Below are 27783 nucleotides of genomic sequence, written 5' to 3' on the forward strand. Positions count from 1 at the left end.
CTCGTAGCAAGGTCAATTGCAACAACCGCAAGGTCAACCCTTACGGCAGTTGCAACAAACCGTTCAGAAGTAGATGCAGTATGCTCCATAAACCTCCCAGCCTATGTCCTCGCAAGGCCAACCTCTACAGCCCCAAGGAAAAATTTTGCAGCAGCCAAACCAACCCGGGCAGCAACAACCCTTGTTTACATATCAGCAGGGTCAACCCTTGCAAGGGCAAGGCCAGGGTCAAGTCCTACAGCAGCAAGCCCAAAATCCTAATGTCATAGGTCAACAGGTCCAAAATCCTTTTGGCCAAGGGAAGTAGGTACAAAACCCTAATGTCCTAGGTCAACAGGTACAAAATCCTTTTGGTCAAGGGTAGTAGGTACAAAATCCCTATGTCCAAGGAAACAAGTGTATCATCCTTATGCTCAAGGACACCAGGTCCAAAATCCTCTTGTTCAGGGACAACAGGTTCACCACCCATATGTTCAGGGACAACAGGTGAAATATCCATATGTCTAAGGTCAACAGGCTCAACAACCTCTTAACCTGTACGTTTCTTATTAGCAACCTATGACTAGACCATTCCAAGGTATTCAAGGTCAAAATCCTCCCTATGGCCAAGGTAACCTACAATGGGGGAAGCACCAAATGCCATATGGCCAAAATACCCCAATGTGGGGCCAAAATCCTTACCAGCAGGGATGGGCTCCTTTGCTTGGACCCGCTTACCGACCTCCAAAGCGTTTTAATACTCAATTGCCATTCTTGGCCACCCTAGAGTTTCCAGATGTGTCTCGTCTTACGAATGATCCAAATCTTCATTCGCCATACTGGCCTCTGATGTCATCCAAGATATTGATCGATTGTCCAAAATTCGATGGAAAAGAAAAAGAAGATCCTCAAGCCCATGTGATTACATATCACCTCTGGTGCTCTTCGAACTCTTACGTTGACGATTCCATTCATCTCCGTCTTTTCCAACGAACCCTCACAGGTGCTGCATCCAAGTGGTACATCAAGCTTCCTTGAAGTACTTACCATGACTTTAACTCTTTATCCATGGATTTCCTCGCGCATTTCCAGCTGTCGGTTCGCTGCGAAACTAGTACCTATTTTCTCACATTGCTCAAGCAAGATAATGCGACACACGTCTCCGATCACATCCATGAATGAAGATGTAGACATCGCTTGATCAAATTCGATATTTTTGATCAGTTCCTCACATAATGGTTCACTAAGTCATTCGTGGCCCCAACTGCTCGCGATATAGCTACGGGTGGGTTTGTTACTGAAGTACAAGCCATTGCTCGTGCCCAGTACCTAGATCTAGTTTTCTCTCAGTCTGGCACTTTGTATGAGTTATTACCCGATGCTCCATAACCATCATTTGATCCCATGACATCGAAGTCACATGATACACCCCTTTTTGATGGAGTTATTAGTTCAGTATCCTAGACCTCTGCTAAAAATTCTTCCAAACAGAAGTCGGTCTCAAATGTTGTTCCCAATAGTTCTTCTCAAAATCCACCTGAACCTAGTAAAACCTCAGAGGTCCACATTGTCCAGTCTACTGTAGCGGACAAATCCTTGAAAGGTAAAAATAAAGGCAAAGGCAAGGGTAAAGCCGATGCCCCAAAATAGGGTCCTCCCAAATCATCTACTGGTGAATATTCACAACAGAAACCTAAGTATCCTTGCCTCATTTATGAGGAGGATCACTATACCAAGGATTTTCCCTGACGATCTAAAGTTAGTCATTTTCTCAAAGGGACCCTAGTTTTCCTCAAAGAGCCATTTCCGTCTCAACAGACCCAAATGGTAGACCAACCTCAATCATCTGCTTCCTCATGATCTCAAGTGTTCATGATGAGTATGCCTATTAATGTGGCTACTAGATCAAAATATTACCAAACTCCTGCTCTGACAGCTGGGAAAGAGAAAGAAGCCACCCCTTCTTCTTCTGCCCCGAATTCTGGCCCTCTTCATATCAAATGCCCTAATCCTAATTCCGCTGTATGGCCACCCTCTCGAGGTGTGCTAAGGAAATCCTCGTACAATCCCAACGCATGAGCTGCTCAACACTACAATATTGTTGAGGATTTGGCTGAGGCACCATCAATTATGTTGACTCTCGAAGTACTCCAAAACTGCCCATTGTAGCGGAAATCTTTGATGTCAGCTATCGAGGGTATTGATCCCACCGATTCCAATTTGATATGTTTTGATCTAGAGAACCAATTTCCACGCTTGCCTCATCAGATTTCCTTTCTCATTCAGGTAATCATCAATGAGAAGACTATCCACAGGACTATCATCGATGAAGGTTCTTCCACCTACATCATGTCAATCACATGCTGGAAGGCCATTCGTTCTCTTGCTTTGAACCAATCCCTCAACACTTTGGAAGCTTTCGATGGGCGCGATTTGTGACCCTTCGGTGTCTTACCTAAACTTGTCATTACTCTGTAGGGAAAGACAGTACAAGTCGAGGTAGAGATTGTTGACGCTAATATCAATTATAATCTTCTACTTGGTCAAAGTTGGACCCATGCTATGCATGTTGTATCCTCCTCCCTATTCTGCATGATTCATTTTCCTCATCAAGGGAAGATTGTCACTGTCAACTAGCTGTCCTTCTTTGCCTCTTCCTCCTCGAATGGCAATGTTAAGTACATCAACCAAAATGGTGCTTCCTATGAGAGTGTGGGGGCAAGTCTTTTTAAACACTCTGCCTTAATGGGAATCCGCTTCCACCTCCTCATGTTGCCTCTGTCAAGATGATCTCAGTCAAATCTGTCCCTTAGGTCATACCTTCACCAGCTCTTGTTAATACCTGGGGCGAGGTTATGCCACTTAGTCTTGCCGAAATCAATTACGTGGAAATTGTTTCGGCCTCAAGTTCCACATCCTCTGATTCTTCTGTTTCGAAGACCTCTCTCGATACGTATTCTCAATCCCCATGGATTGGCGCTTTGGAATTGCTTGACCCCTTAGCGGAGACTTTCCTTACTGACCAAGGTGTCGTGGAAGTAATGTCTCTTGAGGAACCACCTTGGACCGACACTCATCATCGTTCCTCGTTCCTACCTTGCCCGACGGCCACATCTACCAATTTCGACGAGTTCTCTTCTCCATTTCCTTCCCTCCTGCTTCAGCCACCGATCATGACTCATGAAGTATGGTCGGAAGGAAATTTGAGTAATATTACCCAAACAATGCCGATTGATATTTCTATCAAGCCTGGTATCGTTGAACATGTCCATGTCGAGGTCACTTGTTCTCCAAATGAGATCAAGACCTATACTTGTTTGTTTCAACAATTTTGTGATATGTTTGCATGGTCCTACGAAGAGATGCCTAGCATTGATCCTAGCATTGTTGTGCACGAAATACCAACTTATCCTCACGTGGAGCCTGTTCGAAAATGGTTCCGAACAGTGCACCCTAGGAAGGCCGCTGCTATCAAGGGTGAAGTTGAAAAACTTCTCAAAGCTGGATTCATCTATCCCATCCCTCTTATAGATTGGGTGTCAAATATTGTCCTGGTGACGAAAAAACAAGGCATGATCCGCGTTTGCATTGATTATCGCGATCTCAATTGTGCCTGTCCTAAGGATAACTACCCTACTCCCTTCATTGATCAAATCATTGATGAATGTGTTGGGAGATTTTTTTTCCTTTATGGACTGTTTTTCCGGTTACAACTAGATTAACATTGCACCGGCCGATCAAGAAAAGACAGATTTTATCTATCCATGGGGTACGTTCGCGAACAAAAAGCTCCCTAATAGCCTCAAAAATGTTGGGGCTACATTTCAACAGGCAATGTCCTATGCATTTCACGATATTCACAACATTGTCCAGCCTTACTTGGATGATCTTTCCACTCATTCTCGTAAACGTCAAGATCACCCTGACCATCTTCGACAAATTTTTCTTCATTGTAGACACCACAACATTAGGTTAAACCCACATAAATGTGTTTTCTGTGTAGAATCCAGATGAATCCTCAGCTTTATTGTTTCCAAGGATGGTATTCGACTTGATCCGCTTAAATTCGAGGCCATTGTAACTTTACCCCCTACGTCTTCATTGCACCAACTCCAGATCCTGCAAGGAAAGGCAAATTTTCTTCGTCGTTTTATACCCAATTATGTTGGGCTAGCTACAGGATTTACCCGATTTCTCAAACAAGGATCACCCTTTGCATGGGATGAGGTTGCTCAAAAATCCATCGATGATCTCAAGGTTGTCCTCGTAAATTCTCCTTTGTTGCATCCCCTAGATTATTATCGAGATTACTTCCTTTACCTAGCTATAGCCCCTAGCACCATTGTTATGGTCTTGGTCCAAGACAACGATGAAGGCAACGAACATGTTATCTACTACCTTAGTCGTAATCTCCTCAACACTGAAATGCATTATGCCCATGTCAAGAAGTTGGCTTTGGCTGCCGTCCAGACTGTTCAACGCTTTCGGCATTACATCTTCTTACGCACGACTACTATAATTTCTGAATGCAACCCCATGACATACATCTTGACTCGTCAATTGCTTGGGGGTAAGTGTTCTAAATGGATTTTCATCCTACAAGAATTCGATTTGTTATTTACTACTGCCAAATCTATGAAGTCACTAGTTTTCGCCAAGTTGATATGTTCCCTTCCTTCCAAGTCTCTCCCTACTGGTGCAGATGAACAGCTTTCAGACGAGACTCTTTTCCTAATCAGCACCCTCGATCGATGGTACGATGATATCATTGTGTATCTCCAGACGTCCACGTTCTGGTCCGCGTTGACTAAGGATGATCTCCAACGGATTCGGCATCATTCCCAACCCTACCGTATTATTGGTGATACTTTATACTGTGTCAGTGTCGATTCAGTTCTTCGTCGATGCCTTACTCTGGAGAAGGCTAAAAGAGTTCTCAATGATTGCCACTCCAGGGCATGTGGTGGCCATATGTCTGGCTATGCTACTACTCAGAGAATCCTTCTTGGTGGTTATTTTTGGCTGTCCATTTTTAAGGACTGCATCCTTGTTGTTCGCAAGTGCCACAAACGCCAAATTTAGCAACACAAAATGCGTGGCCCACCCCCTCACCTACACCCCGTCATTACCGTTGGTCCCTTTGCCAAATGGGGCATCGATTATATGACATGTAACCCTCGTTTGGCCAGGGGGCATGGTTATATCATCATTTCTATGGATTATTTCACCAAATGGGCCGAAGCGATGCCTACATACTCTGCAGATGGTAAAACAACGGCTCAATTCCTTTTCAATCATGTTATTTCTAGGTTTGGCATACCTCAAGCCATTGTCACAGACCATGGCTCCCATTTCAGAGATTACATGATGGCTGAGCTGACATCCGCGTTGGGTTTGTGCCACAATGGCTCAACCCCGTATTACCCTCAGGCCAATGGCCAAGTTGAAGCCATGAACAAGGTTTTGGTTACAATTCTTCAACGTACTATTGGGATGCACAAGTAAAATTGGCATCTCATGCTCTTTTTAGCTCTATGGGCTTACCAAACCTCGACCAAAGACGCAACTGGTTTCACACCATTCCAGCTAGTCTACGGTTTGGAAGCAACATTTCCGATTGAATGCGAGATTCCTTCACTCAAGCTAGCTGTCAAACTTCTCCCCGAAACATCACCTCAGGAAGAGCGCCTCTTATATTTAGAATGACTGGATGAGACTCGCCATCTCATTGCTTTGGTTATCGAAGCACAAAATAAATGGGTCAAGTCCCATTTCGATCAGTCGGTCTCCCCTCGCGCGTTATCTGAGGGTGATTTGGTCTTACTGTACGACTAAGCTAATGATAAGCTGGGGGTAGGCAAGTTTGAACCCATGTGGCATGGGCCCTACATTGTGAAACATGTTTTGCAAAAAGGGGCCTATGAGCTTATTAATTATGAAGGAAATCCTCTGGACAAGTCCCAAAATGGGCTTTCACTCAAGAAGTACTATGCTTAGGTCATCTTGCATGGTTACTTGTGTACATTAGTGTGTCATTCATTTTTGTGCAGTATGGTTTGGTGTGTTAGTTTTCAAATAGCTTTCTTGTTTACTATGTTTTCCTTTCTTTGCAGATGTCTATGACTCCCCACATCAGTTTTGTTGATGGTGCTTGCCGTAGTACCTAGAACCTATCATCCACAGCATGGGCTATTTATGACCCTAACGGTGAGTTGATTGACCTTCAAGGTATATGTTTAGTTCGTACAACTAACAACATTGCCGAATACAGTGCGGTCATTGAACTATTGTCAGAAGCCATTGCTCTTGACATTTGAGAGTTGGTTGTCAACCTAGATTCACAGCTTGTTGTCCTTCAACTCAATGGGAAATATTCCGTTAGAAACCCTCAAATATTGAGAATGTATCTCTGTATTAGTATACTGGAAATGAATTTTGATTATATTACATATCATCATATTCTTAGACGCATGAATACATTGATAGATGCATTAGCTAATTATGTGTTGGATAGACATTTATGAAACATGTGAAAAGATAAAATAAATCATTTGTACCACAGTAAGCAAGAAAATATAGCATATCTATATATATATATATATATATATATATATATATATATATATATATATATATATATATATATATATATATATATATATATCTATATATATATATATATATATATATATATAGATATATATATATATATATATATATATATGGTGATAATGTTTGATACATCAAAACCCCAAAAATTAATGTGTGTCCAAAATAACATCAGTGGCTCGCAGGCCTCATATATCCGTGGCACACAGGCCTCAAAAAATGTAAATTTTGGACCTAGAAACTATTCATCATGGTGATCATGGTATCATGACGCGGCTCATGCAACACGAGTCAGTAATTGGCAGATCCGATCTGATACTCCCACCATGTGTCTCTGGTACTGGCGAGGAATGTCTCCCACCCGAGCATACTCTGGGATACCACGAGTCAACCCCTCAAGGTTCCTCGTGATCTCCTCCTCGTTGTCACTCCCCTCCTGATAAGGAGCGACAACATCAATTGGGCAGGACATGCACTTGGCTATTGGGGACATCCCAGTAGGACGCTCTGGTCCAACGTCTGCATTAACAAAGAGAAATGTTATAAACACATATATATCAAAAACAATTAAAAAATCACAAAATTAAAAAAATTGATTTTTTACCTTCATCATCAAAATCCTCTCCATCTGGTAGCGGCATGTCCAGATCTCCACGGAAGTCGGTGCCACTGTATGGCCAATCCTCCACAACGATCTTCTATCATCGTAGCCATGAAAAGAATGCAGGTTTGTATGACATGTGCTGACCCCTAGTGATCCTGGGCATCAAATGACTCCAGCGGGCCATCTGCGGGTCGCGTGGCATGGGAGGATCTACCTCAATTAACTGGTACTGGAACAACGACACTCATTCCAAGAAAAAGGTCACTAGTATGGATCAGAAGCAAAATTTCTTCAGATTCCCTACCTTGGCTTTAGCCATCTTGCGTTTTATGTTGATCTTCATGGCCTCTGCGTAGTTGAAGATCGCCGGTGCAGTGTAGTCCATTGCATACAGGAATTTCGACTTATTAGTCTCATGCAATGCCTGGGACCTCACCACTCTGTTGATAGTCAACAGTAGCACTCTCAGTGTCAGATCCTGAACAGTGGAAATCTCAATCTTCCCACTCTTGGATTTGAGGGCTTCAGGGAAATGTTTGGTGAGCAACATAGATATGCTTGCCCTAATCGGTCGTCACCCATATAAAATGACTGGTTCCCCTCTTCGGGACAGTCCTGTGATGAAATATATGTCTGAAGTTTCTAACTCTAGCTCCTGGTCACAAATGACGAATATCTCCCAATTTATGTCCCAGAGACTAATCAGGTACCGAAGCAACTCAAGTTGGGCCTGCATCCCTGGCGTGAGAAAGAATTTGAGGAGCCCACAGGCCCTCAAAGCTTCCAGGAAATTTGGATCATTTAGTGCCTAGGTGTCCACATCCTCATGCTCCCGTTCTTTCCAGTCTACCATTTTCGGTGATTCTTTCCTGCAAAAGCCATAGATTTAAGTCAATAATCATTTTTGACCCATAAATTTCAAATTTCAATGGTGGTTTTAAGGGGAAATAGGTTTTTTCCCTATTCACAGCATCGACACTCCTATTTTAAAAATAGTTGCACCAACGACGTGATAGGCTGTGTTAATTACCCTCGGCCAACGTGATTCCGTGCCCGGAAGTCGCGTCGACCGAGGGCGAAAAACTTTTAATAAATCCTCCCTCAAAAAGCCCAAAAATGGTTAAAAACAAGAATAAATGGTATGAAGATGAAGCTTAAGGCTTTAGCTCTTACCTATAATCGGTGGCTTGACAAATGACATCCCTGATCTCCCGCAATCTGCTCCGGAAAAATTAGGGCAAAAGTGAGTAAAAAGTCTTTCACAACAAGGTAAAATAGTAAATGGTTACTTTTCCTCCTTTTTATTCAATTTTTCATGTAATATTAGGTTTTTGTCAATATTTTGACCTATTTTTCCTCAAGAATTAGATAATGCACTTTACCTTTTTTTGCGCAGCAACAGGTGATGGATGTTCGATGATGATGCTGAGTCACGTTTCAGCTCTTTTCTCGACTCGTAAAACTCATACGAAAATATTGTCGAGTATTTTTCCCTTTTGACTCGTAAAAGAGAATAAAATGGGGGGTCTTCTTTCAAGCTCTTTTCCAACCCTTTAAAAATGAAAAGATAGTTGAGCCCTTGTCGTTTCGAACTCATTAACGAATGCGAAACATTGTGCGCCCAGTATAAGTTTACCTCTTTTTCAGGCTGGGAGGCACTATTTATGAAGAAGGTACTCCTTGATTGAAATGGTCAAGCGGTTCTCTCAAGTATCATTTTCTACCTTTTCGGGCTCAAGAGACACAACTATACGAAAAGGGACCATGTGGAGTTTTTTTTTTCCGTTTCTTTTTCAAACTCTCTAAACATGAAAAAGATATCGAGTTACACCGTTGTTGGACTCATTAAAATATCAAACAACATCGGATTCATCACCATGACGAACATGAACTTCTCCTTCCCAGGGCTCGTTAAACTTACTAGGTCGGATTCGTCCAAAGGATGAACTTACAATGCAAGCATATGCTATCCCCTTCAAGCTTGCGATTAAAAAATAATTGGGGTACCTGCGAGAAATGGTGGGGGGAAATTTGGAAATCTAATCAGTTGTATTGGCAGCTCACTCTTGAACATGAAACTTTCTGCTTCGTGTCGGGTTAGGATATCCTCCTTTGTATCATTGACCTTCCTGGGTTGGGCCGTTTATTTTTTCCTTCCCTTTGATCTCTACCACGTCATCGTGACCATTGATCCTGTGGATCCAAAAGCTTCCAAAATTCCAGTTGTGTTGCTGATATGTTCAAGATTTGTCCTGCTATAGTTACACTTACCTCTGATTCTCTGTATCATCCAAAATCATTTTTCATCCCCTTGTCTTGTGTCGATGATGTGGGATACATTATGGCCCTCCTTCAACACGGTTTCTTCCTGTCGACTTCAGCTCATTATTCGGGAAGTTGACCAAGAGACTCCCTTCCAATACCTTAGAGCTTGCATGCCCTAATGGCAAGTTCTTCTCACACGATGACAAGTTCACATCATTGGCTTTCGATCGAGTGATTTCATGGGTGTTCGACTTAAGTTCCTCTATTCACATTCCATGGATTGTGCTAATAGTACCTTGAGGACCATTATCATTATTGGTTGTTTCTCTCGCGCTTGTTAACAATTTACATCATTAACTTGTAATCAAGCGAATTTCTAGCATGTTCGGCGTCAACACATATATTCACATGTTAGAATTTTTACTTTGATCGGGTCGTGTTGGAGCACAAGACCCTAGACTCAGATCACAAAATTCCAGGTTGTGAAGTGATGTGACATGGTTATGTTGATATACATGTCTCTTTCAAATGGATAGTTGGGACCATACCATGAGTTATCGTGTGTGATCCTTCTCATTATTGGATGGTTGTGACCATACCTTGGTTTTATTATGATCCTCTTTATAGGATGGTTGCGCCAATACCTGCATCCATTTACATGATAATTCTCTGGATGGCTGCATCCATACCTCGATTCATGTATCATTTGACATAGTTTTCAGTTATGTATATGTATTTGTACTTTCTTGCAGGTTTTCCAATGGCAGACTACGGTTCCCTGCACTGATTCATAAAGCATTTCATCCCTCACTCTAGTTCGACCTTCATGCTTTAGGGGGCTTCTATTACACAACATTTTCTCACTGTCCCTGTACTCCCCATTCCTTGATCCTGGAGGACCTCTACAGTGAACCCTACATTCTTTCCCTTCATGAAGAAACTCCCATTGTGTCCCTCTTCATGAGCAGAACAATTCCCTTTTGCACCATTTCCCCAAAATCTTATGTTTTTCCTAGTTTACAAGACCGGCGCTAATGGCCCTTATCCTCCTCGTGCCGATATGCAGGGATTAACATTGTCCCTAGTGCCGACCAAAGTGACTGAGCTTTGTTCCAGTTGTGCCAGTCCTCTCATGGAAAGTTTTTAAAATAAAGAGCCGAAGCTTCTAGCTCTGGAAGCTTCGTAACGGAAGTTTGGTAAATGGTTTGGTAGGATGGGGTCAAGGATATCAGTTTGGGCTCCTTTCCCCTATAATGATGGAACTACCTCAAGAGATAAGACCTTCTTCCATGAGAAAAGGATCCATCTCCTATCCATTCATGCTAATGTTGGTGTGCTAGTGCTAATTAAGTTTGGAGTAAACAACAAGCTATTCATAGTTGTAGCTCTCTAGTTGTGTGAGGGAGAATTGTGAATTTGGTTTAGTGTGAAGCCTAAAGGGAAGAGCCTTAAAACTATCATTGTTGAGGCCATCATGGAATGCTAGCAGAAGTGTGTGGGAACCTAGTTTTGTCAAAGGAGAACGACAACGTCAAGACAATGGTTGTAATCTCTTCTTGATTCAATATATATGCAACTATCGATTGATTTCCTACATGATGTGTCATCTTACATGTTCATGGCTTAATGTTTCTTGACTTGTTAAGTAGGTTGAATTACAATTTGTCTATTATCACAGTTGTTGTTTACTTGTTTCAGGTGTTTGAAGAAGAAAACAAGAGATGGCTGGAGTGAGAAAGCAAGGACATCATCAAATGGGATAAGCGTACTAAGAGGTAGTCCCTCTTAATTGGTTCTAACCTAAGGAAATCTTCCATAGAATGTATCAGTTGTGGCTAGACCCATTATTGGGCTAGAGGAATTGTTTGTGTCCGCACTCATAATTTTACTTCACCACAACCCTCTTTTTCCACTTAGGATTCTTGGCATATACTTTGTTATCGATGAAGTATACATCATATCCTTTATCTTGTAATTGAGATACTGAAATCAAATTGATTACCATACCTGGTACATGCAGTACATTAGTGGCCCAAAGACTATCTCCTGCTACTGTCTGGAATGTAATGGTTCCCTTTCCTACTGGCTTGCATTTCATCCTGTTACCCATTGTGATTTGGAAGTTCATTTGTTCCTCCTGATAGCTCAATAAATATTCTCGTTCTCCAGTCATATGAGCTGAATCCCAACTATCAATGTACCAATCCTCGGCTGATGCAAAACTCAATAAGCAAGAAAACTCCTCTTCTAGCCTCGAAGATAATTCAGAAATATTATGATCCCTACTATTCTCCATGCTATTTTTCTCTGCTGGTAATTTCTGCAAGGGACTGCATGACTCTTTTTAAGATCGATTTACTGCCAAAGTGGCACCACCGCCCTATATTAAAGAAATTACTACCATCTTGCCTGATCTTTGCTCTGATACCATGTGAAAAATTATGTTGCAGTGATTTATTTATTTCTCCTACTTATTTACAATAACAAGTTATTCACTAATGCTTTTGTAAATATCAAAATAAATTCAGTTGCAGACTTCACAAACTATGAACTGAGAAAAGAAAGAGAAACACCAACACATGAACATTCACGACACACTTGTTTTTGGACAATAGTCCCTAGAAAAACCCAATGTGGGAAAACCAGTGCAACAGATATGAGGGTTTCTATTATTGGTAGTAAATTTTTGAATACAATATGGATGCCCCAGAGAAATGGAAATCCACTCAGAGAAGATAACTGATAGAAAAATAGTGAGAATTTTCTCACACTAAATCTGTAGATTTTTCACTGACCCCAGCTCCTGGATGACCCATTGTGCAGCCTCTGTGTGAGCCTTTGTAGTCACTGTGTGGCTTCTATGTGGAGACTCCCACTGACTGCTTCACCCTTGTTGATGCTGCGTCTATTGCTAAGAATTTGATATTTCATCTGTCAATCACCCACAGTGATTCCTGACACTGATCTCTCTTATCCCCCAACAGTTATGCATCAATCTCCTCTAGTTTTTGTGATGTCCCTCCTTGGCACTGCGTTGCCTCTCTGATCCTTCATTGTCTTCTCTGAAGTATATTCAATAGAACCGGAAATCACTTCCTTCCAGTACTGCATCTGATACTCACTACTTGATCACTTGTTCGAATTCCTTAGCCAACCTTGCCCTAGTAATATCGAACTAACTGATCAACTCTTTGTGTGTCTCTGAATGAACCCCAAGCCTCCTTCTTATACTTTTCTCATTGAGACTTCAACTGCCCAAATTAAGTCTCTAATCAATAGTTAAGATTAAAACTTGACTTCATCCACTTTCTAGAGCATTCTCACCCATATTTTGATTAATACCCATTAATATTTTAATTTTCCTAAGTTTACACTTAGGAACCCCATTAAAAATATTAATTATTTTAATAAAATACAATCCGAGTGTAATTTCACCTAACGATTTCTAGGTTCTTTATAAATCATGTGCCTTAGCCTCTCCACCAATTTTCATGGCTATATCACATCTGATGATACCAAAAACTAACACCCAAGACTTAAGAAGTCAATGTCAGATCCAAAATCAAGCTTCACGAATAGGAAATCAAGCATGAAAATAAAATTGTTATCACGTAGGAAACATTGTTGTCACACATTTGAAAGGAATGGATGATCCGAATGGAAAATGGCATCAACCCATGGTACTCATCCACCCATATTATTCATTGACCCATTGAATTTACCCATGGTATTGTAAATGGCATCTGCCCGTGGTATTGTAAAATCCACCCGTGGTATTCATTCACCCATGGAATTTACCCATGGTATTGTAAATGGCATCTACCCGTGGTATTGTAAAATCCACCCATGGTATTCATTCACCCATGGAATTGACCCGTGGTATTGTAACTAAAAAAAACTATAAGTAACAAGTCACATTTTGTAAAAGGACAGATTGTCCGCCACAATGTAGCCTTTACAGTTCAGAGGCATGTAGCGACCACATCTCTTCTTAGAGATAAGCTACCATCGCCCTAGCTGGTTTATTTCCATTACTATTTTAAAAAAAAAGTTTCTTTGTGGTTTTGTTTATTGGGCATTCTCCCTATTTTTCTTCTGGCAATTCAATCTTTCAGATCTTGGGGGTCTCTTCCCCCAAGATCCATTTCAATCTTTTAGATCTTGGGGGCCTCCCCTGCAAGATCCGGATTAGTGGTATTAGAGCAGGTTATGATTCCATGGGAATGAAGGTTTGATGCATATTTCAGTTTCAAATTTTGCAGCAATATTCAACAAACTTCAGGCATGTGCTACAACCTCCACAGAGCACTTTCTTGGGTCAAGCAAGAAGAATTTTTCTTTTTTCATTTTTTTGCAAGATTTTTTTTTGGGCAGCGACTTTGCAGATCAGATCTGAAACATTGGGTACAAAATTTACAAAAACAAATATCAGATCTGGATTCCTCTCGGAAAATCACCAATTTCAAAAAAAAAATGGGTCGAATCGGAGTTCGGATGTGGGAGATATCGCTGATTTAAAATCAGCTATTTTATCAGAATTTTTGTGACGGCGGAACTGTTGCACCGCGAATCTGAGATCTCAGAGTGTCCAGACAGGGATTTCCAACTCATGGGAAGATGCAAAATGATCCTTCTGCTTCTAAAAACAGGTTATATTAAATATTCTGAGTTATATTGGCCAAGTTATGTCCATTTTAACTTTGGAGCACCATTCGGAGTGGGTTTCCATTGGAGACGTGCCCTCCCACCCCACTTTAGTAGGCACCTGTTTCACATTCATCAGTTTCAACATAGCAGCATTCGGCTTGGGTTATTTGGAGACGTGCCCTCCCACCCCAGGCTATGTAGGCACCTGCTACTTCATCAGCAACCAACATCATGGTTATAGGTCAACCACATAAAATCCTTGTCATCGAAGTCCATTTGCTAGGCCGCACACTGTCAGAATCACAGTTGGTCACAAGCATTACAGGGTATCTCTATCCTCGGATCTTCGTTTATCAGGGTTTTGGGTTAACCACATAAAACTCTTATCTTTAGTGGCTCTTCATATTCCGCAAAGGCTTCGCAGGAGGGAACTTTACGCAATGGGGACCATTGCTTCTTAAGGAGGGAGGAATGATCCGAATGGAAAATGGAATCCACCCATGGTACTCATCCACCCATATTATTCATCAACCCATGGAATTTACCCATGGTATTGTAAATGACATCCACCCATGGTATTGTAAGTGACATCCACCCATGGTATTCATTCACTCATGGAATTGGCCCGTGGTATTGTGAAATCCACCCATGGTATTCATTCACCCATGGAATTGACCCGTGGTATTGTAACTGAAAAATACTATAAGTAACAAGTCACATTTTGTAAAAGGACAGATTGTCCGCCACAATGTAGCCTTTATAGTTCAGAGGCATGTAGCCACCACATTTTCTTTTTTCATTTTTTTGCAAGAATTTTTTTTGGGCGGCGACTTTGCAGATCAGATATGAAACATTTGGTACAAAATTTACAAAAACAAAATACCAGATCTGGATTTCTCTCGAAAAATCACCCAATTTCAAAAAAAAAATGGGTCGAATCGGAGTTCGGATGTGGGAGATATCGCTGATTTAAAATCAGCAATTTTATCAGAATTTTTGTGACGGCGGAACTGTTGTGGCACGAATCTGAGATCTCAAAGTGTCCAGATAAGGATTTCTAGCTCACGGGAAGATGCAAAATGATCCTTCTGCTTCTAAAAACAGGTTATGATAAATATTCTGAGTTATATTGGCCGAGTTATGTCCATTTTAATTCTGGAGCAGCATTCGAAGTGGGTTTCCATTGGAGACGTGCCCTCCCACCCCACTTTAGTAGGCACCTGCTTCACATTCATCAGTTTCAACATAGCAGCATTCAGCTTGGGTTATTTGGAGACGTGCCCTCCCACCCTAGGCTATGTAGGCACCTGCTACTTCATCAGCAACCAACATCATGGTTATGGGTCAACTGCTTAAAATCCTTGTCATCGAAGTCCATTTGCTAGGCCGCACACTATCAGAATCACAGTTGGTCACAAGCATTATAGGGTATCTCTATCCTCGGATCTTTGTTTATCGGGGTTTTGGGTTAACCACATAAAACCCTTATCTTCAGTGGCTCTTCATATTCAACAAAGGCTTTGCAGGAGGGAACTTTACGCAATGGGGACCATTGCTTCTTAAGGAGGGAGGAATGATCCGAATGGAAAATGGCATCAACCCATGGTACTCATCCACCCATATTATTCATTGACCCATGGAATTTACCCATGGTATTGTAAATGGAATCTGCCCGTGGTATTGTAAAATCCACCCATGGTATTCATTCACCCATGGAATTTACCCATGGTATTGTAAATGGCATCTACCCGTGGTATTGTAAAATCCACCCATGGTATTCATTCACCCATGGAATTGACCCGTGGTATTGTAACTAAAAAAAACTATAAGTAACAAGTCACATTTTGTAAAAGGACAGATTGTCCGCCACAATGTAGCCTTTACAGTTCAGAGGCATGTAGCGACCACATCTCTTCTTAGAGATAAGCTACCATCGCCCTAGCTGGTTTATTTCCATTACTATTTTAAAAAAAAGTTTCTTTGTGGTTTTGTTTATTGGGCATTCTCCCTATTTTTCTTCTGGCAATTCAATCTTTCAGATCTTGGGGGTCTCTTCCCCCAAGATCCATTTCAATCTTTTAGATCTTGGGGGCCTCCCCCCCAAGATCCGGATCAATAGATGATTAAACCAAGACTTCCCACAAGGTTAGAAAACTACCGTGCACTTATTTAATGATCTAAATACAAAGTATTCAAAGTCGAATGTGAAGTCTGCAATAATACTTTCAAACCTAGTTTCCAACCTTTAAAAACATTGATCATATCCACAGGTTATAAATTGTAAAACATCATATATAGATTATTTTCTATAAAGAAAGAACAAAGCATTAATATTACTTGAAGTTCAGATCTTAAACCTAACCAAATTCAACACCTGTAAACATCATATAGTCTTTGTTGATTAAATGTACATCTACAATAACTATATATAATGATTTGATGTACACAAGCTAAGCAATATCCTTTAATAATAACAAATTCTCTTTGTTAACATCAGAAAGGCATGAATAAGCATCAACATTATAGAGTTATATGTGATGTTACTGCATGCATAAGATAGAGCAATCGTGCATTAATCAAAATAAATTATGATAGGGGATCTTAAGTTGTGATCTACAACCATTCACAAATATTGTGCACTCTTAAACCAGAAAACCATATATTATATCATTTTAGAATAGAGAGAAATCTTAATATACAATCTTCAAGATTAGATTTGAAGCAAGATCTTAAATATCCTCTGAATCCAAAATGCAGGTATAAAACCAAACATCATTTTATGACTTAAAATCGAAATGAAGTAGCCCATGTATAAATAATGGATACATTAACTAATCAACCTCGCGATCTGCCTTTTATATGAAATATCTACTAAAAAAAGTGTTATTCACCAAATTCAAACCACACACACAAAATTAACATCAAATCAACATAATGAAGGGTCAAGGCATTGGGTTTGTGGGCACAATACAACCAGAAGTGTTGCCTCTCTCGAAAAAGATAAATCACAATGAAATTTATCCCAGAAAAGGAAGAAACCTGAGCATCAATAGTTGATATTAAAAACAACACAATTTTACATAGAATCAATACATAGAGGTTCAACCCAATGGTCACACTTGTGAGCAGTGATACAAACTTGGAATATAAATAAACCCTAATCATCTCTCAGCTCCCCTAGCTTAAGGCCAAATTTATTATTTTAAAGAACATAGTTCATAACATAGCTAAAGCAAGCCATGCTTGAATCATATTCTAAGAATAATTGTGAGAGATATAAATGGCATCCATACCTTGTATTGGAGAAGTAGTGAGACTATCTAAAACAATAATGAATTGGTGTGATTCATTTGAAAACTCGAAAAAGAGATCCTTAAGTTTCAGTTTTGGTATTGAACTATCTACTAGACTATTAGATCCATTGGGCATGCAATGTTGACCAATGATATACTTTTATAAGTGACAGAATATACTAATGCTACATTCTAGGGGAGCCACATGTTGCTTTTCCATTGTAGGATGTGTACATAACTCCAACTTTTACTTTGGTTGTAAGACCCTTTAAGGGTAGTAGGACCTACCAAACCTTCATCAATAAACCCCAAAACAATATTTACACTTTAACAATGCACAAAACTATATATTTTTGGCATAAATTAGAAATTTACCCAATAACCCTCTAACTTTCTTCTTTTTGAAAGGTAATCCTTAGTTTTGTACAAAAGAAGACTATAGGAAGCAAAAATTAGGGTTTGAAGGAGGTCAAAAGGGTATTTTTAGCAGTAAAAGTTCTCCAATTTCTAACCTTCGCATCTCCCACGACCCTAAGACTTTGTGTGTCCTCACACAAAAGAAGGAAATATGTGCATTATACTATCAAATCTCCATGGATGTTTCTATACAATTTTGCACAAAAATTGACCAACATTGAATCTTTGTTCCCATCAATTCCCAGTGTTGATATTAATGCCTACCTTGCTTATCTTTTGCACATCTTTCAATTTCCTTTTCAATTTTTTCTTATGAACTTGGAAATACAAAATTTTCATATGCCACCTATTGTCCATTTTAGAGTGCTTCCTATTTTCCTCAGAAAGATTCTTAATATCCTCCATGAGTTCTTCATTAATGGCCTTTAATGTGGCATTCTCATTCTTGACATGTCTGTAAAAAATTGTGTACTCCTTAACCTTTTTCTTTAACTTCTTAATCTTCTTAATTTTCTTCTTTAACTTTTTGGCTTGATATTCATAGTGAAGTTTCATGGAAATCTAATGCACATTCAAAATACTGAACTGGTGGATATATAAAGACAATGGCTTCATATATTGATGACTTCACCTTGGCCCTTGTATATACAAGTTTCTTATTTTGAACAAAGTACTAATCAGAGACAATATGGTTTGGGAAAAATTTGTTATAATCTAGGGATTTTTCAATGGGATCAGAATTGCAAGCAAGGGTTTTCCTTTTAGTAAATAATTTTCACATGTCTGAAATAGGAGGCTCATGTATGTGGGTTGATTCTTTCATTGAATGGGGAGGATATGCCACTAGTGGGTCAACCATGGAGACAAATTATTCACGGGAGTCTGAAATGGTAACACCGGCTATAACATAACATGGGGGGACAATTTTACTTTTAGTCGTGCTTATTGTCATCCTCCATGATGGGAGAAAGGGATAATATTTTTATACTTTTCCTTTATTTAGTCATGTTACAACCAATTTTAGGTCCTCATCTACCACAACATTTTCTCGTATATGGTCACAAGAATCCACGGGCTCTCGTCAATTCTCCACAAGGTTTTCTCGAGTTCCCTTCTCCTTTGATACTATCTTAGGCATAATACAAGGGTTTCCAAATTAGTTTACTAACACAGATTTATCCCGTGTAATTTCTCTTTTATTCAACTCCTTATTGTTTAAAAAATTTATAAGGTTGTAGTGATACAACCTGTGTTTTCCATTCATGAGACTCTGTTGGACCCCCTAGGCCATACACCCCAAACCTTTACATAAGAAATAGTGAAAATTGATCAAATCATTCTATTCAAAGTGCATCAATAACTTGATATGGTAAATAAAAGTAATTTCATATCATCCCTCGCATGTGACAAACTTCTACAGAAACTAGAGTAAGTTACGCCATCTCTCAACAATATAATGTCGAGGTACTCCTTTCTTCCAATCAGGTTCAAGCTCAGATGTGCTAATAAATCTAATCTACACCCCATGCTCAACTTATTTATTATTGAACCATTTTTCCCCTTATTATGGAAGGCTTATGGCCAGAGCCATAGATTCCTTTGTCATCACCATCACCAAGTTTGCAATTTGACTTATATGCACATCAAACCCTTTACCAAAGGCCATAGTGATGCATTTTCATAACCTCAAAATTGCTTGAGAAATAGAATCCAACCCGTGACTTTCAAAATTGGCTTACTAACGTTAAACTTGGGGGAGTCCTCTAAATTTTCCAAGGACCAAGTCTCCTATCTCATATTCACTAATTTTCAAATTAGGATGATGTCAGGGGTTCAATTTCTTAGAAATATTTTTCCAATTAGCCTAATGAATATAGTATTTAGGATGAGGAATATAAGGTGGTTATGGAAATAAGATATTGTGAGGAGCAGGAAATATATATACAATACGAAGTGAGGTAAAATAAGACTGAGATCAGGGTAACATTCAAGAAATTTCTTGAATGACAAGAATATGATAATGGAGTCCTAGTGTGATGATGTAGTATAGGTTCATATCTGCTAATAATAGCATAGGATCATCGTGGAATATCAAGTTATAATTCAAATGGGAGGACAAGTGAATGACATCTTCACGAGAATTGAACACACACTCTAATAATTGCAACAACAAGATGAAAAATACCACACACAAGTTCAAACTACAATGTAAATCTTATAAAATAATGGGTGTTACCTCGATTATCTTGCACCTAAAAGTCTTCGTAATACTTTTATGGAAACCTTTGCTTGTTTCCATACCAAATGAAATAAAAATGGTTAGATGGGACATAAAGAGGACCTTTGACTTTAGCCATTTTAAAAACCACTTTGACAAGGGATACGCTCACTAATTTCACCAATAAATCTTTTGAAAAATATGAAGAAACAAAGAAGAAAGCCTATATCATGATGTTTGATCATTCCAAATTTGCATATTTTGACTAATTGAACACGTACAGGTGGTCTTGTAACCTCTATAAGGATCATGTAACTAATGCAAATCAACCTACAAATTAATGAAACTCTCAAAGATTCTGTTGTTTTCCTTGGGTAATTCTCCAAGATTCATGCCTCAAAACTACGTCATTCAAAATACAAAGGCCAAATAATGAAAATGGAATAAAGATGCTAAAAGACAATAAATTTTTCCTTCGTATGTAAAATCGCTTCTTCTTTTTATCATAAACTTTCTGTTGATGTTGAGGTTACCACTGTTGATGATAAAACTTGCGTTCCTACAAAATTATCCAAAACATGGTGATGTTGATGTGTGTTCACTATGTAATGTTGATTATTGATGAAGGATACTTGTGTAGAGATTACTGCTAAAATTTGAAGCTAATTGTGTGGTGTTAATAGCTAATGAAGAAAATATTGAAAGTTCTCATACTTGGATTTAATAAATAGGATTTAAGGTATATTGGAGTATGAGAGACTAGTTTCTTTAACTGATATGGTGCCAGGAGATATCAAATGATGGAGGAATGTTGCTTTTTGATGATTGTTCGGAAGTAAGCTTTAATGCAACCCACATATTCCTGGTTCTTTGATTTATTAAAAACTATTACCGTGTACTCTTTTGTCATGTCATGCAGTATTCCACAACTTGATGATTTCTATCTTGAAGGCATGAAGGATCTGATGAGTGACAAGAGAGAAACTCCTCAATCTCAAATTACAATATGTTCTCTCCATTTATTGTTTCCTATGACCCTTCGGTTTCTTCGAAAGATTGATAAGGATGATCAAGGAAGGCTCTTGGGTCTTCTTGATATGGATTTTCTTCTTAATGTTTCTCATGAATTTCTTGCATTTATCTTTCTGCTTGAGATGTAGTTATGCTCCTATGGAGTAGGTAAATCTCCTTTGTGGACAGAGGTGAGCCCTCTAGCCTAAGAGTGGGTCTAGCCACAAACAGAACAATCTAATATAAACTTGCTTAGACTAGAATCGAATAATAGGGCCTACCTCTTAGAAAGCTAATCCACTTTATGGTGATCTCGCTTCTTTGCTCCAACTTCCTTTCGTTCTTTCTATTCAAATTCCTGAAACAAACACACAAGAGAGAAAAAAAAAACATGATAGCATACCATGACATTCAATCTACTTAAAAATTCAAGGAATATTAAGCCATCAAATGTAGTATGACACAAATGTAGTAAATAATCCATTAGTTGTATTAATAAAACTCAAAGAGAAATACAACCTGAGCCTTGACGTTGCAGGTTCCCTTTGGCATGTCCGGGTTCCAACACCACTGGAAGAATCTCCTGATTCACCCTCAACACAATGGAAGTTCAAGGACTCTTTCCTTATGTTCCAAACCAAACACAACAAGCTTATTCTCCCTTCACACACAAACTAGAAGGCTAAGGATCTTAATATGGCTCTCAAGATTTGCAGATTATTTCAGCCCTTTCATTAGCTAGCTGAGGGTGTGAAATTGGGAGTTTATATAGCTTTGATGGAGGGGAGATGGATCCTCTTATGGTGGGAGAGGCCTTATCCCTTATGGTTTGTTCCATCCTAATAGGGGAAAGGAGCCCAAACAGACTCTCTCGGCTCTATCCTACTCAACCATTTACCAGACTTCCGTTCACGAAGCTTCTAGAGCTGGAAGCTTCAACTCCATTTTTAAAAACTTGTCACGAGTGATAAAAGGCTCACTTCCATCGTTTGGCACGAGTCTTGGTTTTAAACTCTGCAAATTAGCACAGGGGAAGAACTGAGCACTAGCGTCGGTCTTGAAAAATGAGCTTGAAGGAAGATTCTTGGGAAATGGTGAGAGAGGGAAATTTTCTACAAATGAAGAGGGATGAAGAGACATGTTCTTCATGGCAGGGAAACATATGAGGGCCATTGTAGAGGTCCTCCAGGATCTAGGAATGGGGAGTATAGGGACAGTGACAAAATGTTGTGTGACAGATGCCCCCTAAAGTATGAAGACCGAACAAGAGTGGGGTGAAATTCTTTACGAGTAGATACATGGAACCAAAGGCTGCCGTCAGAAAACCTTCAAGAAAGGATAGATACATATACATCACTGAAATGTCTTATACATGAATCGTGGTATGGACGCAGCCATCCAGAGGAAGATCATGTAAATGGATCCAAGGTATGGGTGCAAACATCCAGTATGAAGGATCATATCAAACCCAAGGTATGGTCGCAACCATCCAATAATGAGAAGGAACACAGATAACAGACTCATGGTATGGTCACAACCATCCATCTGAAACAGGCATGTATGTGAGCATGATCATGTCATATTGCCCTGCAACCTAGACTTGTGTAATCTGAGCCTAGGGTCTTTCGTTCCAACACAACCCGATCAAAGTACAAGTTTTAGCATGTGTGAATAGATGTGTTGATGTCAAACGTGCTAGAAAATTTCTTGATTACCAGTCAATGATGTGAACTGTTAACAAGCGCAAGAGAAACCACCAATAATGACAATGGCTCTCAAGGTACTAGCAACACAATTCACGGAATGTGAATACGGAACTCAAGTCGAACATTCGTGAAGTCACCCAATCAAAGGCCAATGATGTGAACCTATCGTTGAGTGTGAAGAACTTTCCATTAGGGCATGCAAGCTCTAAGGTACTGGAAGGGAGTCTCTCGGTCAACTTCCCAGATAATGAGCTGAAGTCAACAAGAAGTGACTGTGTCGAAGGAGGGCCATGATGTATCCCACATCATCGACACAAGAAAAGGGATGCAATGATTATGAATGATACAGAGAAATAGGAATGAGTGTAAATTGCAGAACGATTAACTCTTGAACATATCGGCGACACGACTCCGTGGTTTGGCAGCTTTGGGATCCATAGGATCAGAGGTCATGATGACGAGGCATAGATCAAATGGAAAGGGAAAAAATGGTGGCCTAAACAAAGGAAGTTCAATGATGGAGTGGAGATATCCCAACCCGACACGAAGCAGAAGAGTGTCATGTTCAAGAGTGACTAGCTCCCGACTCAACAAGTAAAAATTTCCCATTTTCCCCCACCATTTCTAGAAGGTACCCCAATTATTTTTTATCACAAGCTTGAAGGGGATAGCATGTTCTTGCATTGTAAGTCCATCCTTTGGATGAATCCTGCCTAGTAAGATTAATAAGCCCTCGAAAGGAGAAGCTCATGTCTGTCATGGTTACAAATCTGATGCTTTTTAATCTTTTAATGAGCCTGACAAAGGTGTAACTCGGTATCTTTTTCATATTTAGAGAGTTTCAAAAAGACACGAAAAAGAAAACTCCAAAATGTCCCTTTTCGTATAGTTGTGTCTCTCGAGTCCGAAAAAGTAGAAAACAATACTTGAGAGAACATCTTGACCATGTCATCTAAGGAGTACTTTTTTCGTAAATAGTTTATCCCAGCCTGAAAAAGGGGTAAACATATATTGGGTAAATGACGTTTCATAGCCTTTAACGAGTTCAAAACGGCAAGAGCTCGGCCATCTTTTCGTGTTTTAAGGGTCAAAAAAGAGTTGAAAGCAAACCCCCATTTTTATTCTCTTTAACGAGTCAAAAAGGGAAAAATACTTGGCAATATTTTCATTTGAGTTTTTTACGAGTCGAGAAAAGAGCTTAAACATGACTCCATTCACCATCATCAACAATCGCATAACTTGTTGCTGCACAAGAAGTGAACGAATTATCCGATTTTTAAGGTAAAAATAGGCAAAAAATGCTTGTAAAACCCTAAAACACCATGAAAAAATTATAGAAACGAAAAAAGTAAATTTTTTTTTACCATTTACCTCTTTTACCTTTTTTGGAGCAATTTTTACCCATTTGTGCCCTATATCTTCAGGAGCGGATTGCGGCAGATCCAGGAAGCTGATCGACGAACCGTCAATTGCAAGTAAGAGCTGAGACCCTAAGATTTGTTTTCATACTTGTTTTTCTTATTTTAACCATTTTTCAGATTCTTTTGAGGATATTTTGGCAAAATAATTCTGCCTCGGTCGGCGTGCAATCCAGGCTCGGGATCGTTCCGATCTAGGGTTATTACCACGGGCACCTGCATCATCAACGTTACTTCTTTTAAAATAGTCACACTGGCGCAGAGTGTATAAACATTTCGATTTTTGCTCAATTTCTTTGCTTTAAATCTACAATTTCTTGGTCAAAGACTGATGTTGACTTGAATCTATGGTGTTTATAGGCAAATTACAGTGAAAATATGGTTGATTGGAAAGAACGCGAGCACGAGGCAATTGATTCATTAGTATTGGTACATCAAAACTGTCTAGACGCTCAGAGGAACTGTGGGCTCCTAAAATTCTTTTTTACACCAGGCCTTTGAGCTCAACCTGAGCTGTTACAATACTTGATCAATCTTTGGGATGTTGGACGAGAAATCTTTGTGATTCGGGACCAAGATATGGAGCTAGAGACTTCAGACATCTACTTCATCACGGGACTGTCTCGAAGAGGGGAACCAGTCAATCTGTATGGGGTGAGGCCCGTTAGGGCAAGTGTGAACATGTTGCTTTGCATAACATTGTCCAGAAGTGCTGAAATCAAAAAGAGACAAGGTTGATATCATGAGTGTTAACGACCTTGTATTGAAAGTTATTCTCTTGACCATAAACAGAGTTGCTGGGGCTCAGGAATTACATGAGTCCAACAAGTCCAAATTCCAGTATGCCATAGACTACACGACGCCCACTGTCTACAACTGGGAAGAAGTCATGAAAGTGAATATGAAATGCCAACTATCCAAATGCAAGGCAGGGAACTTGAAACAGATTGGATATGGTTCCATTTTGGTGACTTTCTTTTTGGAACAAATTCCCATATTTCACTATTAGCTGGTAGAGGTAAACCCCCCATTGCCATGAGATCCACGGATGGTTAGATGGAGTGAACTAATGCCCAGAACTGGCAGGGGCCAACATATGTCATACAAGCCTTCCTTCTTTGTGTGGCTGAGGCGTCAGCTGATTATGGTAGAGGATTGGCCATATAATGGTGCTGATTTTTGCGGTGATCCTGACATGCTGCTCCAAGAAGGGGAGGATTTTGATAATGGAGGTAAGTGAACAATTTTGATTTTTTATCTTTTATTGTTTTTGAAATATATGCATTCGTGACACTTCAGTTTTGTAATTGCAAATATAGGACCAGAGTGACCAGCCAGGATGTGCCTGATCTCTAGGCGCATTGCTCGACAGTTTGAGATCACTCCTTATTAGGAAGGAGTCGATAATGAAGAGTATATTGCACGGAATCTCGATAATCTGACCAAAGGCATCCCAGAGTATACCTGAATGGTGGACATTCCATGCCAATATCAGTGACACACAGTAGGAGTGTCAGATCGGATTTGTCATTTACTGACTTGAGTAGTATGAGCAGTGATGTACTATCATGAGCACTATGTCGAGTAGTCCATAGTTTTAGCATTTACAGTTTTGAGGCCTGCGAGCCACGGATGTACTGAACACATATATTATTTTTTAGGTTTTGATGTATGACACTCAAACATTATCGACATATATATATATATATATATATATATATATCATGTTTACTATGATACATTGTTTAAATTTTTGTCTAACACATAATTAGCTAATGCATTTGTTAATGTATTCATATGTCTAAGAATGTGATGTTATGTGATATAATAAAAATTTCTTTCTAATAGAAGAATACGTAAATGCATTCTCAATATGTGAGGGTTTCTAACAAAATATTGCCCATTGAGTTGAAGAACAAGAAGTTGTGAATCAAAGTTAACAACCATTTCCCGAATGTCAAGAGTGATGGCTTCTGACAAGAGTTTGATAACCGCGCTATATTCAACAATGTTATTAGTTGTTTGACCCAAGCAAATATCTTGACGATCAATCAACTCACCATTAGGAACGTAGATGGCCCATGCCGCGGGAGATAGATTCTGGGTACTACGGAAAGCACCATCAGCGAAATCAGCTAAGGAGTCACAGAAATCTACAAAGTAGGTGAAGACATAATAAGCAAGAAAGCTGCTTGAAAAAACACACCAATCCAAACTTACAAAAAAATGAATAACACACTTATGTACAAAAGTAACCATGCGAGATGACTTAGGCATAGTACTTTTTTACGGAGTCCATTTCCGGACTCGAGTAATCAATAAATAGCGAGGAAAACCATAGTTTTTACCATTGACATGACGTGTAAGCATCGACTCGGCCAAATAATAGAGTAAAACTCATAAAAGGTTGTGCCCCCATGCCCCCCAGGCGAGTGAGGGTTACAAGTCATAAGATGAAAACCCCATTGCAATAATGGGTCAACGGTAGAAACTCAATGAGATGAGGAAAACCTGAACTCATGATGAGAAAAAGGTGCCCCCAATTGAAAGATCTTGACAATGTCAGTATAAACTAAAATGTCAATAAGCAGCATTGGGGTAATATAACCCATGTCCCCTTCTGATTAGACCTCGTGGGTCATGATAGGCGTTTGAAGTGGTTGGGTTAGGAAGCAAGAAGAGAACTTCTCAAGACAAGTAGACATGACTGTTGGGCCAGGCAAGAACGAGAAATGCTAATGAGTATCATTCCATGGTGCTTCTGATAAAGACATGATTTCCATGATACTTTCATTAGAAGGAAAAGTATCGGTTAAGGGATCGGGAGAATCCTAAGAACCAAGCCATGGGGATTGAGAATACGCATTAAGAGATGTACTCGAAGCAGTATGATCAATATGTACTAAAGCTAAAGCCAAAACAATCTCCACATAATTGATCTCGGTAGGGCTTAACGGGATGACATCACCCCATGTATCAACAAGATTAGGAGAGGGAATGATCGAAGGATCAGACTAAACTAAGATCATGTTGACTAAGGAAACATACGGAGGTGGGAAAGGAAAAATACCCATCAAGGAGGGATCTTTAAAAATTCCAACCCCCACAATCTCATAAAGAGCACCGGTATGCTTCACATAAGGAATGTTGCCATCCGAGGAAGAAGAGGAAAAGAAAGACAACTGGTTGACCATAACGATCTTTCCTTGATGGGGAAAATAGAGCATGCGGAATAGAGAAGAGGCCACATCATGCATAGCATGGGTCCAACTTTGTCTGAGTAGAAGATTATAGTTAAGATTTTCATCCACAATTTCTAGTTCGACATGTACTATCTTGCCTTCCAAGGTAATGGCAAGATTAGGAAGGACATCAAATGGTCAATAATCGCGCCCAGAAAAGGCTTCCAAAGTGTTAGGTGATTGGTTCAAGGTAGGAGAATCAATTTCCTTCCACCAAGAGATAGAAATGATGTAGGTGGAAGCACCTTCATCAATGATGGTCTTGTGAATTGTCTTCTCATTAATGATCACTTGAATGAGAAATGCAATCTAATGAGGTAAGCGCGGAACATGGTTTTCTAGATCAAAACAGATGATATTGGAATCAGATGGAT

Source organism: Pinus tabuliformis, chromosome Q (assembly GCF_031772625.1).
Source record: "Pinus tabuliformis cultivar Carrire ecotype Pingquan chromosome Q, CPIR1, whole genome shotgun sequence".
Lineage (NCBI taxonomy): Eukaryota > Viridiplantae > Streptophyta > Pinopsida > Pinales > Pinaceae > Pinus > Pinus tabuliformis.